This window comes from Marmota monax, unplaced genomic scaffold (assembly GCF_021218885.2).
Source record: "Marmota monax isolate L192 unplaced genomic scaffold, Marmota_monax_Labrador192_F-V1.1 WCK01_AAM20220418_F8-fsc00003, whole genome shotgun sequence".
Taxonomy (NCBI): Eukaryota; Metazoa; Chordata; class Mammalia; order Rodentia; family Sciuridae; genus Marmota; species Marmota monax.
The window spans coordinates 34359847-34376444 of record NW_026694084.1 but is presented as its reverse complement, the minus strand read 5'-3'; the positions used below and the strand labels follow the sequence as shown (position 1 = coordinate 34376444).

The 16598-nt window shown below is 50.0% G+C and overlaps 1 protein-coding gene across 4 annotated transcripts in view; it reads left to right on the top strand.

Annotated features, from left to right (window-relative positions):
- Nucleotides 1-1020: 1020 nt before the first annotated feature.
- The window catches only part of Asap1 (ArfGAP with SH3 domain, ankyrin repeat and PH domain 1), a 324201-nt gene continuing 308623 nt past the window's right edge, over nt 1021-16598 (top strand). For 3 of the 4 annotated variants that reach the window (XM_046464614.2, XM_046464613.2, XM_046464611.2), the window contains exon 1: nt 1026-1133. The gene's annotated coding sequence lies outside the window, so the exon portion shown is untranslated. Of the gene's footprint in view, nt 1134-16598 lie in introns of all 4 variants that reach the window. The other variant, XM_046464612.2, reaches the window with a different exon arrangement.

Sequence of the window (16598 nt, the reverse complement as noted above, 5' to 3'; positions counted from 1 at the left end):
ATAATTAGGCACAGGTATGCACAATGCACACCCCACAAGCTAAAATCCTCCTTTCTCTGATATCTCTTAATGGCATTAAGAAGGAAAAACATGGCTACCATTTATTTGTTCATTTCCAACGTGCCAGGCACTGATTTGGCTTCCAAATCAAACCTATAAAGACAGTATTAACTAATACCCATTTCAGATTTGAGGAAACCAAAGCTCAGGAAACTGAAATTAAGTGATTTACTCGAGAGGTCTCATTGGTAGAAAAAGGGAAAGGCCATATTCCAACCCAGGTCGGAGATCAAAGTCCACCCTATACTATCCATGATATTAGGGCACCATCCTGGCCCCAAAGGTCCTGCCTCCCAGTCCTGGGCAAAAAAGAGGAACTGAGCAAAGAGGAAGCAGTGAAACCTGTGAGCGAGGTGATGCTCCTTCTTTTAATGAAAATAGAGGAAACGGCCAGAGCCTGCAGGTCCATCCTCTGCAGGACAGGAGAGGGGTCCAGGTCCTTTCCCGGTGGCCCGGTCTTAGCCCGCCCGCAAGGCCAAGGTTTTCTGTGAATAAATCCCACCCTTCCCACCCCTGGAGGAGGAGGCAGCCGGCGGGGGTGTGTGCCCACGACCAGGACGCCAGGCCCCAGCTGAAGTCCGAAACCGGCCTGTGCCTGCGGGTGTCCAGCGCGCCGCGCCCCCGCCAGTGTGCCGGCCGGCCAAGGGTTAAGCGCGGCGGGAGCCCCCGGCGCGGAGCGGCGGCCGGGCCGGGAATGCTTAGTCAGGATTCCGATTTCCTGTCGAAGTGTTTGGATTTCCTGAAACCCGCGCCCTCCGCGCCGAGCGGGATCGTGCGAGCAGCTCGCGTCGCCGGCCTCCTCCCCCCGGCACATGGTCGCCCGCCCCTTCCTGCGCCGCGCTCGGCTCCCGCGCCTCGCCTGGCCTCGCCGCCGCCGCCGCGGGCCGGCACTCTGCGCTCGGGCACCGGCCCGCGCCTCCAGCCAGTCGGCGGTTCCCGGCCGCAGTCCGGTTTCCGACCCGAGAGCCGCCGCCGCGGGGCCCAGGGGTGCCGGGGCGCGGGCGTCTGCGCCGCCACCGGGAGCCGGCGCCGAGCCCGCGATGGAATAATGCCCAGCGGCCCGCCCGGTCCCGGTGAGTTGCGGGGCGCCGGGCCGGGCGGGGTCGTCCTCGGGGGCTGGCGCCCCCCGCCCGGCCCTCCGCGCGGAGAGGTGCGGGACGGGGCCCCGGGCGGGCTCCCGGCGCCTTTCCGGGTGGGGTGCCCCTCTCCACGGGCAGGACTCCGGCCCCAGGTCTGGGGAGCGTGCGGGGCGCGCGCGGGGCTCTGCCGGGCCGGGCGAGGCCGCCCAGGGGGCTCCGCGCCCCAGCTCCGAGCGCGGCCGGGCAGCGCGCGCCTGGCGGCCCCTGCTCTGCAGAGGCGCCGAGTGGGGGCGGGGGCCGCCCTGGTGGCGCAGCGGCCCCCTCCCGCTGGAGGCCGGGACAGCGCCGGCGGGGCCCTCTCCTAGCGCCGAGGCGCGGGCGCCGGCCGCGGCATTGTCTGTCTGGCGCGGCTGAGGAAAGTTCCCCGCCGCCCGCGGCCCCGGCCCCCGGCCCCCGGCCCTGCCTGGATATGGCGCTGCCAGGCAGGCCCCAGGCCACTTGCTTAAAGCAAAAGAGACAAGTAAGGGGGCAAATTTGCCACCAGGGGCTCGGTGTTGGCTCATGGAAAGACCAGGAAAGTGGCTTGTGTTTTCCGCTTGTATCATGTTGGGACCTGCTGCGTTTTCTGAGAGCAACAAGAAGTTTAAAAGAAAAAAGAAACTCGCTGGTGTCCGGTTTTCTGCGGTTTAATTCATCCCATGAGTTCATCTTGGGCATTCCTAAAGCTGTTTCCTTTAACAATTTATTTTTCCACTAGTGCAGGGAGATGACTAGCCAACCTTGACCTCAGCCTTACCTGTACAAATCAGAAAGACCAGGAACTTTCGCCCACTTGTTTCTCCATCTATTCGGTCAGGTTGTCTTGGCCTAATTGATTCAGGGATGACAGCGGGGCATGGATTGCTGAGTAATGCTTTGGGACTGTGAACCACAGAATTCAGTTTTTAGGCTAGTCTTACCTCTGTTGAAACCTTCAGTCCAAGATTTTTTCTGTTTCGCAGTTAGAGAGCTACTAAGAAGATGCATATCTTTTGGTCACTCAACCAACACTTTAGAAAGAAAAGAACCGTAGAGAATAACTGTTCTCACTCCGTTTTGTTACCTGGATGAGGTCCAGAGAGGAAATCTGACTTGCCCAAGGTTCTTATGGCCAGGAATAATTTACAAGTCTTTCAACTCTCAGGCCACTGCTCCTGTGACAATGTCAGATTAAGTTCTGCCAGCCATGAAACGGACCTGCGAACTTGTCTTCTTGCATTATAGCCTTCTCCACTTGAGTGACTTCTCTGTTCTGTCTTATTGCTGCTATTTTTGAGATAGGCAGTCATCTCAAACTACATATTTTGAGATGGGGAGTTAAACACATTACTTAACCTTACTGTTAAGCTACCAAATGGATTTGAAATCTGAAATGGGTGGCTTTTTATGTAGGGAATTACTTTTCACCAACCCATTCTTTTGTGAAAAATAGAAACCCCTCAAGTCCAAAAAAGGGCAGTGTCTTAGCACATTATGTACCATGTGATGATCAGTTGACTTGATTTTCAGCCCCCCTGTTTCTTGTGGGCTAACCAGCCCACCTATTTTTCTCCTTATGAGAGCTCTGAATGGCTGGTTTTTCATTTTTAGTATGTGATAATGTCGGAAAGAAAGGACTTTTTCGCAAGCTTGCCATTTGGTGAAGGAAATTGAAATTCTCTGCACCTCCCCAGTCCTCACCAGCCACAGTGAGCCAGATTTTCAAAATTAGTGTGAGCCTTGCAGGCCCAAAGATGAATATGTGCATTCAAATGGAGCCCTCCCTCATGGGGACACACCTCCCAGCTGGCTGCTCCACATGCACCCAGGTGGCGCAGTCTCCTGGAAAGAAGGGAATCCAGGTTACCTGGAACACTGTTGTTCCTGCACTTCCCCTCCCCAGTTTTCAGCTGTTTGACGGGACCCTCCTGTGTCCATCTCACTTTTCTTTCCATTTCTTCTCATTTGTCTCTCCATTGCTGTATCTGGCATGGGCTCCAGAGATCTTTTCTAGGGGATGTACAAATAATGTCCACATAAGCAGTGGGGACAGTGACAGCACTTATGGAGCACTTGCTTTGTATCCTGCACTTCTTACCTCTAAGGAGTCCCGAAGGAGGAGAGGAAAACCCTTTGGGAGCCTTGCCCAGAAAGGACAGTGCTTCTCAGATATGTCTGGAATTGAATCATTCTTTCATGCACCCCGTAAACATTTGCTAAGTGGCTCCACTGTACTAGATGCCAGTTGTGCAAAGATGAATAAGGACCCTGTTTTCAAAGCCGCCTATTTCCAGCTTCATCTTTCCATGTCAGCCGCACACTTTTTCATTTAATCAATTCAGCTACCCTGTGTGGAGCACCTGCTTCCTGCTACACCTTGGGCGAAGTCCTGATGATACAGTGATGAACAAGGTAGATCTGGCTCCACCCATCCTTGCATTCCATTGGAGGAGATAAAGAACTGGGAAAAAATAGATAACTTCCAAGAAATTAAAGGTTGTGCTGATATTTATTATTAAGGCAACAGGCCAAATACCAAAGTGGAGGATAGGGATACAATATAGGTTCTAAGTTTGCCAGGGGAAAAAAAGGCTGGTTTGCAGTTGGAAAGTGGAGCAGAAACTAGGGGTAGAGAGGCTGCTGGGAGGGGAGGCACTCCAGGCAGAGGGATCAGAATGTGCAAAGTCTTCTTTGCCGGGAAGAGCTGCAGGTGCTCCAGGTGGTAAGGGAACTCATGCGGCCCTAGTGTAAGGGAGCCATGAGAAAGGCACAAGGTAAATTGGAGGTGGTGCCAGATCACTGCGGGAAGACCTCCTACCCCTGCCAAGTACAGAGGCCATGTAAGATGTACTATCTTGTAGTCTGAAAAGTCTGAAATAGTCCTCACTGGTCTAAAACCAAGGTGTTGGCAGGGCAGCTCCTTCTGTAAGCCCAGGGAGAACCCGTTCCCAGTCTCTTCTAGCTTCTCGGGCCTTCTACATGCTTTGGCTTGTTCCCAAAGCCAGCACTCTTGCTCTCAGTCCCTCTCACGCTACTGTCTCTTGATTCTCCCCTTGTGTTTAAGGACCCTCTAAGTGATGGCATTGGACCACCTGTGTAAACTAGGCAGCTCACTCTATTTCAAGGTTAACTGATTAGCAAACTTAATTCCAGGTAATGGAACATGTTCACAGGTCTTGGGGATTAGGATGTGGCCATCTTGGGGGCTGGTAAAGGAGGGTGCTGTAGGGCCTCTAGGGAGAGGCTCCTGACCCAGTGGGTTCTGCCAGAGCTCTCTGTGCCAGGCTTTCCACGGGGAGTTGGAGTTGAGGATTCACTGTCCTGGGCATTCTTCAGGAGCAGGCCCAGTTGTTCACTTTCACTGGGGACACTGTCTTGTCTCATTCTGGCTGAAGGGTGAATTGAATTTATCAGTGATGCAAATCTTCTACCAGCTCACCTGCTCTCACATCCTCTCCCAGGAGGGATGGGGAGGGTAGCGGGGTGGTCCCTCATTTAAAGTCTGCTGGTGGTTCATTTCCTGGCACGGTGTGAAGCCCAACAGTTGTGCCTTTTGTACAGCTAAACTCTTGGTTCCAAAATCATAGTTAGGTTGTCCTAACCTAAGCCAGCCCTGTTCCCAAACAGGCTACTGGCCACAAGAGAGATGAGCGAGCGTGTAGTTCCATGAGACAGATCTGAATAAATCCTTAGGGGGAAAATAACTGAGAGCCTGGCCTGCTGGAGGTGCTTGGTAGGGCCTTCCTGTACTCTGAGGGTGAGGGAGCAGCTATGGTGCTTTGTATAGCCACGTTGCTGCAGAGGGGTAATTAAGACCAGATTTCTAAAGTCTCAGTTATTTAGAGAAAATGGGCTTCTGTCCCTGATGCTCCTAGGAAATGGTTTCCGGAGACTTTAAGCGCTTTGAAGAGCCACATTGGCTCTGGTGGCCTCCAACACACTGGCTTGCAGAGAGACAAGGTTCTTTACTGCCTGGGGTTCCCCTGCCAGCCCCTCTAGCTCCCATCCCCTGGAAATGCCACAAACCAAGCCCCTCTTGTAGTATTTCTGGTGTTTCCTCTTTCTCCACCACCCTAACTCAGGAGGCGCAAAGGTGCATGGAGTTAGGAAAACAGAAGAGCAGCCAGCGCGCCTGGTGCTGCAGGGCCCCAGCTGGAGTCTGGTTTGGGATAAGGAAGAGTGCCTGTCAGTACTTCCCCAAGCTGTGGCAGGAGGGAGTTCCGTAGAAGCAGGCTGCAGGGATGGGCCGTGGGCAGAACAGGAAGGAGGGTACCTCGACACGCCTGCCTGGGGTTCTGGGGGATGCTCCTGCTTCCCTCTTCGAAGCTGATGGTGATTTTTTGGTCAGGGATTCTGTCTTCATAAAACCACTGGCATGTGACAATGCCGTGGACCTATTTCCTTGTAGTTTTAATTCTCCTTAGGAGTAGAAATGTACTCAGAGGACTCAACCAGTCCTTGATACTTCTTCTCCCCTGAGTTCCATGAACTGCATGGAAACAGGAAGGCTTCAGGGAACCAGAAGATTCTGGGCTCCACTGCTGACCCCGCCTTTTCTTTTCCTCTGCACTGTCCATGTCATCTTACCTGAGACGACTTAGGAAGATCCTACACGAGGATAATGTCACTTGGTACCGTTGTGATTCTGATCTTGCAGGGAAACATGTTTGCTCATTGGTGGCCTCTCCTGTGAGATGGGTACCTTGAAGGGTGCTACGGGATCGGGGCTGAGACTCTAGATTATTCCTTCATGCCCCTGTGCCCAGGACAGTGCCCAGCAAAGAGCAGGCATTGAGCAGGGGCTGAGTCGGGTGTAGGCTGCTTGGCCATGTTGTTGGGTTTTCCTTTGTTGAGTTTTAAGTTTTAATGCCTGTCCATTCTACTTCTAGAAATTCTGTTTGGTTCTCTTTCAGACTAGCCCAGCCTTTAGTCCTTGGGTGATCTTTCTTGGTTTCTGTTCCAGACTTTTGTCTTTGTTTTAAACATACTGACGTTCACTTCCAGATTGTCCCGTTGTGTTCATTCTAGGGGGGCTCACACCTCCCATTCGTGGTGTCTTCTGTGGTTCAGGGCTTTCATGGTGCTCTGTGCCCATGAGCGCCCTACCTACCCTGGGAAGCAGAGTTGTCTTTGCTGAGCAGTTTTGTGCTTCAGCAGAGGCCCTGAGGGTTTCCTGGGTCCTCACTGTTTGAGGGGCTCCACACCCACACCTTGGGGTTTCACTGTTAACTCTGAGCCTTTTTTTCTGCTCTCAAACCCCAAGGCAGAGCCCAGCTTTCTTGCCATTTCTCTGGACTGATGGGCGGAACAGTTTGGGTCTCTTTTCAGAGAAGACTTTGACCCCTGTGGGTCCTGGCTTTGTAAAGAGGTCTTAATTTCCCTTTCCTTCCAAGAGGCACCAAGTTGGAGCCAGACAGCTTAATCCATTCAGCCTTCTTTTAGAGACAGGAAGAGAAAGAACATTCATAAAAATGTAAGAATTGCCATTTTGGGAAAAGAATCAGGATATATATGAGAACACTGGCAAGAAGAGGACGGGACTCAGGCAGAAGAGCTTCCTGAGCGTGCCTGTGCCCGCTGCTAGAGGAGGCTGCTTCAGCTACAAGGGGCCAGGGTGAGCCTGTTCATCTCTGAAGCCCTGTGTCTAGCGTTGTGCCAGGAGAGAGGCAAGAAATGTTTCTGATGGATGGAGGGAAGGAAATTTATGTAGTCCAAGAAGACAAATACTGATACAAAGGATATAATAAGGTAATGAAAAATGGCACCGAATTGAGACTCAGAAGTTCTAAGTTCCAGCCTAGGGACGACAGTGACTTGTTGTGTGACCTTGAATTGCAGCCCTGCATCCTCTTTGCACCTCATTTCCTCATCTGCCCAAAAGGGATGATAGTTCTATCCCAACTCATCCTCCCAGCCAATTTGCCATGAGGGTGTGGAACACGGGACCCTCAGAGGGAAATGGGTCTTGTCTGCATGGCCACTGGGATGAGATATCTTCAGGTGAGCATCTTGCTTTGGAGATTCCCTCTGCAGGGCCTGGGTTTTCAGGGAATAGCTGCAAGCGTTTGGAGTTCTCTAGCAAAGGGGCTGTTCTCTGGTGTATGGGCCAGTAGCTGGGCACTGGGGAGCTGAGTTGGCTTCTGGCTCCTATGATGTTCTTTCCCCTGTGAATTGCTCCAGCATCACACCAATGAGGGCTGAGCTGCTGCTGAGAGCTGTTGCATGGGGAATTACGCAGTCATAGTCTTCATGATCTTTGACCTGCTGTTCCCTGAGCTGCTCCTCTAGACAGCAGTTCTCATGCTCTCTCTGGTGGACTGTCCTTTGGTCAGCTTACTCTTTCTTGCCAAAGGAGATTTGGTGGATGGAAAACATTCATCAAAACACCATGGGAAAACGGCGGGCCTTACGGTCAATAATGACAGCTAATATTTACTGTGCATCCATACGTGTCAGGCACTGCCCTGAGCAGTTTCCCTCTGTGAACTCATGCAGTGCCCACCAAAACCCATCAAATAGGTGTGGTGTTTAGCCCTGTTTGAAATGCCAGGAAACCAAGATGGCTACTAAGTGACAAGATTTTAAGCAAGGTGGTCTGAATTCAATATCCACACTCTTGACCATGATGCAGTATCGGCTCTGAAGACTTGAATGTGAATTTCATGCCCCAATTCCTTGGGTGGCTTTGGTAGTCTCTGTCATGAGCTTTTCTCTTAACCACCCTGAGCTCCAATTTGCTCTTCTGTAAATAGTGAAAACATCTCACTTTTCTTTAAAGGTGTCAAATAAAATAATATATAAGAAAAGCAGCTTAGCAAGGGCCTGGCATGTAATTGGTATCAAACAAAAGTCAGTGTGCTCCAAAATGAGATCAGCGCTCCCATTTGAGTGATCAATAGGGAGAAGAAGCATGGAAGAGCTAATTCAGTTTAAAGAATTTTCACTGCACAAACTTCCTGCATGTCTTGCTGTGTGCCAAGCACTTAGGATTGGGAGATGAAAAAAATCAAAGTCCATGCACTTGAATACCTTGCAGTTGAGCAGAAGAGAAAAGTAACCGTTGGATAACTGTAACTGTTGGATGGATGTCAGCCCGCCCACTCCACAGGAGAGCAGCCCTGGGTGTTCAGGGAGTGGGGAGTCATCCCAGTCATGTGGTGAGGGAATGTTGGGGCACCCAGGGCAGGAGTTCTGTAGGCAGCAGTGGGGAAGGGTGCCCAAGACTGAGAAGAGCTCTGCTGAAGTCCTTGTGGTAGGAATGTGCTGCTTATTTGCTGGGATTTAGGAAAAGGTTTATTCAAGGAGAAAGCTCAAACTCCTGGCTGAAATAAAACAGCATTGGGGGTTTCTCTGGAATACAGTCTCCCTGTGATTTCCTGTCCGTCACTATCACAGAGCTCCTGATCTAGAAAAGCAAACAGCAGGTCGTTTATAGACCTTCCTGTAATAGCCTTAAGCAAGTTTCCTCTCCTTGGACAGTTACTTCCTCAGACCTAAAATAGAGCAGCAGCGGGGTGGAGGTGTGGGGTATTTGCAGATTGCACTCTGCTCTGGTTTGGATGTAGTGTCATTTGTCCCCCCAAGACTCATGTTCTGGAGATTGGTCCCCACGGTGACACTATTGGATAGTGGTGGAACCATAAAGAGCGGGGGCTGTTGAGATTTTTGTTTAGTCCCTTGGGGGTGTGCTGCAGGAAGGCAGTTCCGGAATCTCTTAAGTTCTCCCAAAAGGGTTGTTGTAAAGGGAGCAAAGCCTGTCCCACCCAGTTCTTGCTGCTTCCTGACACAAGATGTGCCTGCTTGCTCTGGTATGCCCTCCCAATATTGCTGGCTACCATCTGCCATGAGGCCCTCACCAGAACTGAGCTGATGCAGGCTCCATGCCCATGAACCTCCAAAACTGTGAGCTTAATGAACCTCTTTTTCTTCATAAGTAGCCTATGTCAGGTATTTTGTTCTAGTGACAAAATCTGACTAATACTCTGTGGAGGGGAGTTGAGGAGGGAAGGTAGAGAGGGAAATCAGGATTGCTGGTCTGGAGATTGATGGATGATGGCATGAGGAGGAGGGAGAGCCAGGACACCAGGCTTTTTGGCTTGTAATTAAGGCTGCCTGAGGTCTGTGTCTCACCAGACTGTGGCCTTCTAGGCCCCCTGGCCCTATCAGTCTCTGCCTCCCCTAGAGTGCTGTTCCTGCCTCAGTGGAAGTGGGATGAGGAAGAACCAAGTTTGTGTCCTCTTCTTTCTTGTCTTCCCCTCCCACAACTGCAGCTCTTTGGTTCCTATATATGGGGAACAGGAAGTGGACAGGGTTTTCCTGGTGTCCTTCTGTCTTAGATCTGAGCCTCTGGAAGAGAGAACTTTCTTCATGCCTGTCAGTCATCGTCTTTCTTTGTTGCTCTTTTCTCCAAACCAAACCAGTGTGAGGATCTCTATCCCAGCCTCTCTAGCTCAGCCTCTTCTGTCCACTCCTCAGGCAGACTTCTGTGTGGTTTCCCCAGATCATCTAGCCCTTTCCCAACTCACTGCCCTCCCCTCAGTCCACCTTCTAAGCCAGGGCTAGAAGAAGCTTCTTAAAACTTCAGGTGGGCTCACCTTCCAGCTGAACAAGCTTCCATCTCCTTCTCCATGCCCAGGGCGGGCAGGTGAGGAGGAAAGCCCCTGGCCTTCCCAGTCACTCCCCCGAGGTCAGCCCTGGCCCTCTACTTACTCTCTCAGACAAGTCACCTAACTGCTGAACTCTGTTCTCAGGCTGGGAAATGGGCATGGACCACCTTGCGGAGAGATGGTCAAAGTACCCGTTTCTGCCTCCCTCCCTCCCTCCCTCCTCTCTCTCTCACACGGTTTCTTTCTCCCCTGCAGGCTTATTCATCTTGGTGAGTCCTTAATATCCACTTAGCCAAGTGTTGACCCTCTGGTTAAGATGCTTAATTCATCTTTGATGAATTATTCCTTTATTCCTCTTTAGCTTAGGGTTGGAAAATCTGATTTTTGCTACATTTGAAAAACTCTTTCAAACTGTCCATAAGGACAAGGAGGAGTTGGGCCCTGGCACTGAGGTTAGTTCACGTGGAGGAGGAAAGAAAAGACAAGATGCGGCTCCCGGGCTTCCTGACTCCAAGCCCAGCGCTCTTCCCGCTGGCCATCCTGCAACTTCCTGGGCAATCCGGAGCCACCTACTGGGCAGGTTAGGTTGCCTGGGTTCTGGGTTGTATCATTCGAAGCAGGGTGCAGGCTGTGCGGGCAGTGTTTATAGAGGATCGTGAATTCAGGAGTTTGCATGAGCAGGGCCTTATGAATTAGTAAAGTAGACATGCGTTACTCTTTAAAATTCATTTTTCTGGAAGAGTCTTAATGGCATAACATGAATGGGTGGGGTTTTCCCATCCTGGAACAAGTTGAGAGTTGGTTGGGGTAAGTTGATTCAGCAATGGTATTTTAAACTTGCAGTTTGAAGAAGGAAACCGTGTGGAGTGTCTGCAGATGGTAATCGTGTAGACCCAGGATTTGAGTCTGCAAAATGATCACGTCTTCAGGAGCAACACTTTGGTGGTGTAGGTGATTGGCCAGGAGTTTGGCTCCTGGACTTGTGTGAGTCCACTTGGCCTTTTATTTGCTATTAACTGACCTTGGGCAAGTTACAGGACTCTCTGAGCCTCAGTTTTGTTGCCCATCAGATGGAGAGAATTAAGACTTCTGCTTTTAGGGCTGTGGTGAGAGCTGGATGAGTTGATGCCCAGAGAGCCATAGTATGGCTCCTGGCACACGGAGTCGGGCAGTGGAAACGTAAGCTGTCCTGGGGATGGTGACTGCTTAGGGGTTGAGTCATGTCTTCTCCAAAATACGTCTTGAAGGCCCCATTCCCCAAATTGTGTCAGATTGTGTCCTTATTTAGAAATAAAATTTCTCCAACAGAAATAAAATGAACGTGGGGTCAGTGGTGTCCTGATAAAAGGGGAAGTTGGTACACTTGAGGAGATGGCCATGTGGGTGGAGTGACGCATCTAATGTCTGGATTGCTGGCATCCACAAACCAGGAAGAGGCAAGCTGGGAGTGTCCCCACAAAGCATCAGAGAGCTTGCCCCTGCTAACGTTTGGGTTTTGGAATTCTAGGCTCTAGAATTTGATGGTGGACCTAGGAAACTCATATGGCAGCAAGGACAGTGATGATGGTGATGATAATGACTTGGCCTCTCGTCTAAACTCTGGCCAAGAAGATGATCCCATGTATACATGTCTGACTGTAGCCAGGCTTGGGGCACCATTCAGCCAGTACTGGTGTGAACAGACCTTCCAGTTCTGTCTTCTTGACACATCTCCAGGGCATTTATTGAGGACTTCCTTGGCCGTGTTCTAGGAGCGGGATGTTGGATGTCAACGCTCCCAGTCTAGAGGGTGAGATGGACACTGAAGGAAACATTGCTCTGTGAGCCTTCTAAAGGATGGGAAAGTAACAATGTGAGTCCTTTGTGTCTCAGGGCAACATGGTGTGGTAGAAAGAAGGCGAGCCTGGCCATGCTGTGGTCCAGGTGGGAATCTGGGTCTCTCTTAAGGGTGTCTTTGGGCAGCTTCCTTTCTCTGGAGCTCAGTTCCAGTCACCTGTGCTGCTAATATCCACTGGAACTTGAAATGAGATCTCACAGGATGAGTATGAGGCATCAGAGAGGCCCTGAGTAGAAGTGGCTGTTGTCCACTTTGCCCTGTCCAGACACTGGGCTCTAGACAGGTGCTTATCAGTGCTTGTGAAGCCTCATTATCAGGGGCAGAAAGAGCGTGTTGGAATTGGACAGGCGGCACTTGATGGGAATAATGCATTGTCAGTATGAAGAGGGCCTGGGTCCCTGGAGGATGGGGAGAAGCTAGGGCTTCCAGAGGTCTCAATAACTCATTAGAGAGGGAACTCTAAAGTCCCTGTTGCCTTCCAGTTACTGAAAATGTCACAGAAAAGCGAGTAAAAAGAAGAAAAGCAGAACTCCTCTGCATCTTAAAAATAGCTCCTGAGCAGAGCAGCCCTTTCCCTTTGCCCTGGTCCGCTGAAGTGCCCCTTCCCAACCCACTCCTGCTCTGCTCTCTGCTGCCCAGGGATGCCTACCCACACCTCCTCCCAGCTCAGAACTTCAGTATTTATTCCACACATAGGTATTTATTTGAGTTTCTGTTGCATACCAGTATTATTCCAAGAGATGGGCAACTATTATGATCATAACAGAAAAAAGTACCTATCCTCAAGGATTTCTCATTCTGGTGGTGAGAAACAGACTCAAACAACTAGCAAATGGCTGGCATATGAGATGATGAAAGAAGCTTCTGTAGAAAAATTTGCTAAGGAAGATGAGGATGCTGAGGCTGGGGGATGTACACTGGCAAATGGGGTGTTCATGGAAGCTCTCCTAGAGCAGATGTTTGGGCAGAGTGAACTGAGGGAGTGAACACATAGATAATTGAGGACAAAATGTGACCCAGACAGAGGGTCTTGTTAGTGCAGGTGTTCTGGGGTAGCCATGTATGGAAAGTTGCATTAAAGGAACCTCAAGGAGGCTAGTGTGGCTGGGGTACAATGTGTGATGATAGTTCTGGATGAGGGAAGAGGGTGATGGCCTGGGGTTGAGAACATTACCTTTTGGGGAATTTTTTTTGGTATCAGAGATTGGACGTAGGGATGCTTAACCACTGAGCAACATCCCCAATCCTTTTTATTTTTTTTTTTTTATTTTGAGACAGGATCTTGCTAAATTGCTTAGGGCCTTCCTAAGTTGCCGAGGTTGGCCTTGAGCTTGCAATCCTCCTGTCTCAGCCTCCCATGACTGGTATTATAGGTGTGCACCACCACATCTGGCCTTAGATTTTTTTGAGGACTTTAGATTTTACTCTGAATGAAAAAGCAAAGGAGTACTATGATCTTGACTTGTTTTTTTAATCAGGATCCCACTATCAGCTGTGTAGAGGATGGGTGCAGGGTAGAAAGAGTGGAAGCAGGAAGGTAGTTTGGAAGGTTGCTCCAGTCCTTCAGGCAAAAGGCCAAGGTGGAAGCGCTGGAGGCAGTAGGGGTGATGGAATACTGAATTTGTGAATTCCTTCTCCTCCTTCAATTCCCCCAAACCTTCATCAAGCTGGGCCAGTGTCTCTGGACCACCCCTGGGTGACGGGTAGGCTCTGGAGATGCTATGCATCAAGTCTGCTAGACTGAGCTCCTCCTGGAGGGCAGATTGTGTCTTCTCCCGTGTCTTTAGTGCTTATCGCAGTGCCTGACGTGATGGTAGCTGTTCTGAGTGTGTGCCATGTGGATGCTCAGCCTGTTTCCTGACTCCTGAGATAGAATTTGGACCTTGTCAACACACCTGTCATGCTGATGTGCCATTGCCTGCCTCTTCCCCTGCCAACTCCTGAGCTCCACAAGGCTAACCTTGCTTTGCCCACTCCTGTAAGCACAGGATTGGCCCTGTGCCTGCCCCCTGCTAGGTGTGCAGGAAGTGCTTTTGTGAAGGAATGGATGCACCTGGTCCCTTTCATCACCTGCTGAAAAGGGCATTGGTCCCAGCCACTATGGGTTCTGATCCCAGCATGTCACTGGGAAGATTAAGTTGTTAAAAACCACAAGCTACAGGGTGGCCCCTCGGCTTTGAAGGAAGAGCAAAAACAGAGAGGCATGGGGTCTGAGCCAGCCCTGCTCAAGGGCCCTTGCAGCGTGGAGGGCTCTCCTAGGCTCGGCCATATGGCAGAGGCATGTGGGGAGCTGTGACAGGAGAGAGGGGCACTCGGCTGCTGGACTGACAGGCTGGGAATGGTGGGTCCTCACGGCCAGAGATCCTGACTGATGTGGACAGCATCTCCAGAACTTCTGGTTGGCTGTTTGGCCGCATAAACCAGAGGATGCACGGCTGCTAGCCACATGAGAACACAGCAGCTCTCCCACTTCCCAGCCAGCTCACACTAATTGATTTTTTTCTTTTAAACCTTAGGGTCTTTTACAGTGTTCTCTCTCTGTCTGTCTCTGTCTCTCCTTTTTTTTCCCCTTTGGTATTGAGGATTGAACCCAGGAGTGCTTAACCACTAAATCACATCTCCAGTCCTTTTTATTTTTTATTTTGAGACAGGGTCTCACTAAGTTGCTTGGGGGCCTCACTAAGTTGCTGAGGCAGGCCTTGAGCTTGCGATCCTCCTGTCTCAGCCTCCTGAATTGCTGGAATTCCAGGTATGCACCACTGGCTACAATCTCTCTCTCTCTCTCTTTTTTTAAATTAATCTTTAAATTCAATTTTTGATAACAGCTTTATTAACATATAACTCACATAGTATATAATTCACCCATTTAAATTACAGAGTTCCATGGCTTTAGTGTACCCACAGAGTTGTGTAGTCCTCACTATATAGTTAATTTTAGAACATTCTTGTCACCTCAAAAAGAAACCCCATCCATACTCATTAGCAGTCACCCCCATTTCAATAGCCACCCCCTAGCCTAGGCAATCTACTTCCTGCACTGTTTCTTTTTTTTCTCCAAATATAAGTATAATGTGTGCTTATGATAAAATTCAGAAAAGAGCAGGAACTCTTTGACAGTGGTCATTATATTTACCCAGCCACTGAGACCACTCTTGTCTGTCTATGCAGATAAATGGAGAGATACATTGTTTCTGCAAACAGTGCTATCATCTTACACATTCTTTTGAATAATCTTACTTTTTCTCTTAATACATTGGGGCACCCTTTCAATGCGACTAAATATAGATGCGTGTGGCCATTTTTAATGGCCATGAAGATACCATAATTTGTTTAACCACCCTTTTTTAATGGACATGTAGTTTGTTTCTAAGTTTTGCATTTTCTTTTTTTTAATTTAATTTTTGTAGTTGGACACAATAACTTTATTATTTATTTATTAATTATTTTTATGTGGTGCTGAGGATCGTACCACTGAGCCATAACCCCAGCCTCTGCATTTTCTTACATGTCTAAATATTCACTTTGGACAAATGCTTAGGGGTGGAATTGCAGGTCAAAGGGTAGGCACATTTTTAAGTTTGATATTTACCATTAAATGGCCCTCAGAAAAGTTTACCAGTCTATATTTCTAAGAACAATTCTGAGAGTGCACATTTTTAAAAAATTTATCTAGCCCTGGACATTTTAGTTGTATTTACCTTTGTATAGCTAATAGCTAATAATAGGCTAACGATGCTTTTATTTGCATTTTTAATTTAATTCATATTTTTCCAGGATGTGGTATAGAGCATAATAATGTTTGCAATCTGCCCTGAGCCAGTTGGGGCCATAGAGCTCTGTCAATGGCTGGTGTACATCCCAGATGTGGTTGGAGGCCTGACTTTGCCATCAGCTATGACTGCAGCTGCTTCCTCAACCTCTGAGGACCTCAGTTTCCTCATCTGTGAGGTGTGGGAGGTTTGGCAGAGGGACACAGTTGTTTCCAACTGTCGATATTATTCCTTATGAAGAAAGTAAAAGCAGCCGTGAAGTGACGGGGCTTTAGCCTGCCTCCTGGCTTGCTCAGGGTCCCACGGTGAACAGGTGGCAGCTGGGATTCAAACCTGGCACCTGTGACTACAAGCCTCTTGCTCTTTCCTGGGCTCCAGGCCACCTTTTGGGATTTGTTGTGAGGACTGTCAGCCGCCAACCCTGCTTTGGTGCTGGTGTGAATCCCCTGCAAGAGGCTGCCTCCTGGGAGAGAGTGTTGTGGACATAGGGGAAGGAGGAGGGACAGAGATCCCCGGGGACATGCCTGTTTCAAAGGTCAGTGGAGTGAGTCTAGAGGGAATTTAGGAGTAGCAGCAGAGAAGAGCAGAGGAACGGAGGGCACCTGCGTAAGAGGAGCACAGGCCAGCAAGCAGGAGCTAGACCTGCTGGGGCGTCAGCTCCTCCAGACCCACCTTTGTATCAAGGAACTAGGAAGCAGGCGTGGGCTGGAAGGTTCTAGTTCAGGTCTCACCGGGTTTTCTATGAGGCACAGTTACATGCTGCTGGACCATCACAGGTGCCTGCCCAGGTCTGGCTCCCTGTTCCTCCCCAGCTTCCTCTCATGCTCCTGTCCCCTTCCTGCCCTCCTCTCCCCTGCAGCTGGTACTCCATTTCCCTCACCCTTCTCTCGGCTTCAGGCTGGGCCCTGCCTTCAGTGCCTGCGACCTGGGTCTACTGAGGTCTACTGAGGACCCCCTTCTCCTGAGCTGGGGTACCCCCCTCCTGGGAGCCATTCCCACTGACTGGTCCCCAGCAGAAGCTCCTCCCTCAGCCCTGTGAAGGCCTTTCTCCAGACAGCCGTCACGTTCTGATGTTTTGTTTATGCCCGTCTCTTACTATTTTGCGGCTTCCTAAGGGCAGATACTGTTATAATTTTACTCAAAATACACAGGATCTAGCACAGGATCTGTGATGTAGTAGTATTCAGTTTTAGATTTTGGGGGGTGAATTCATGAAATAATTCAGCTC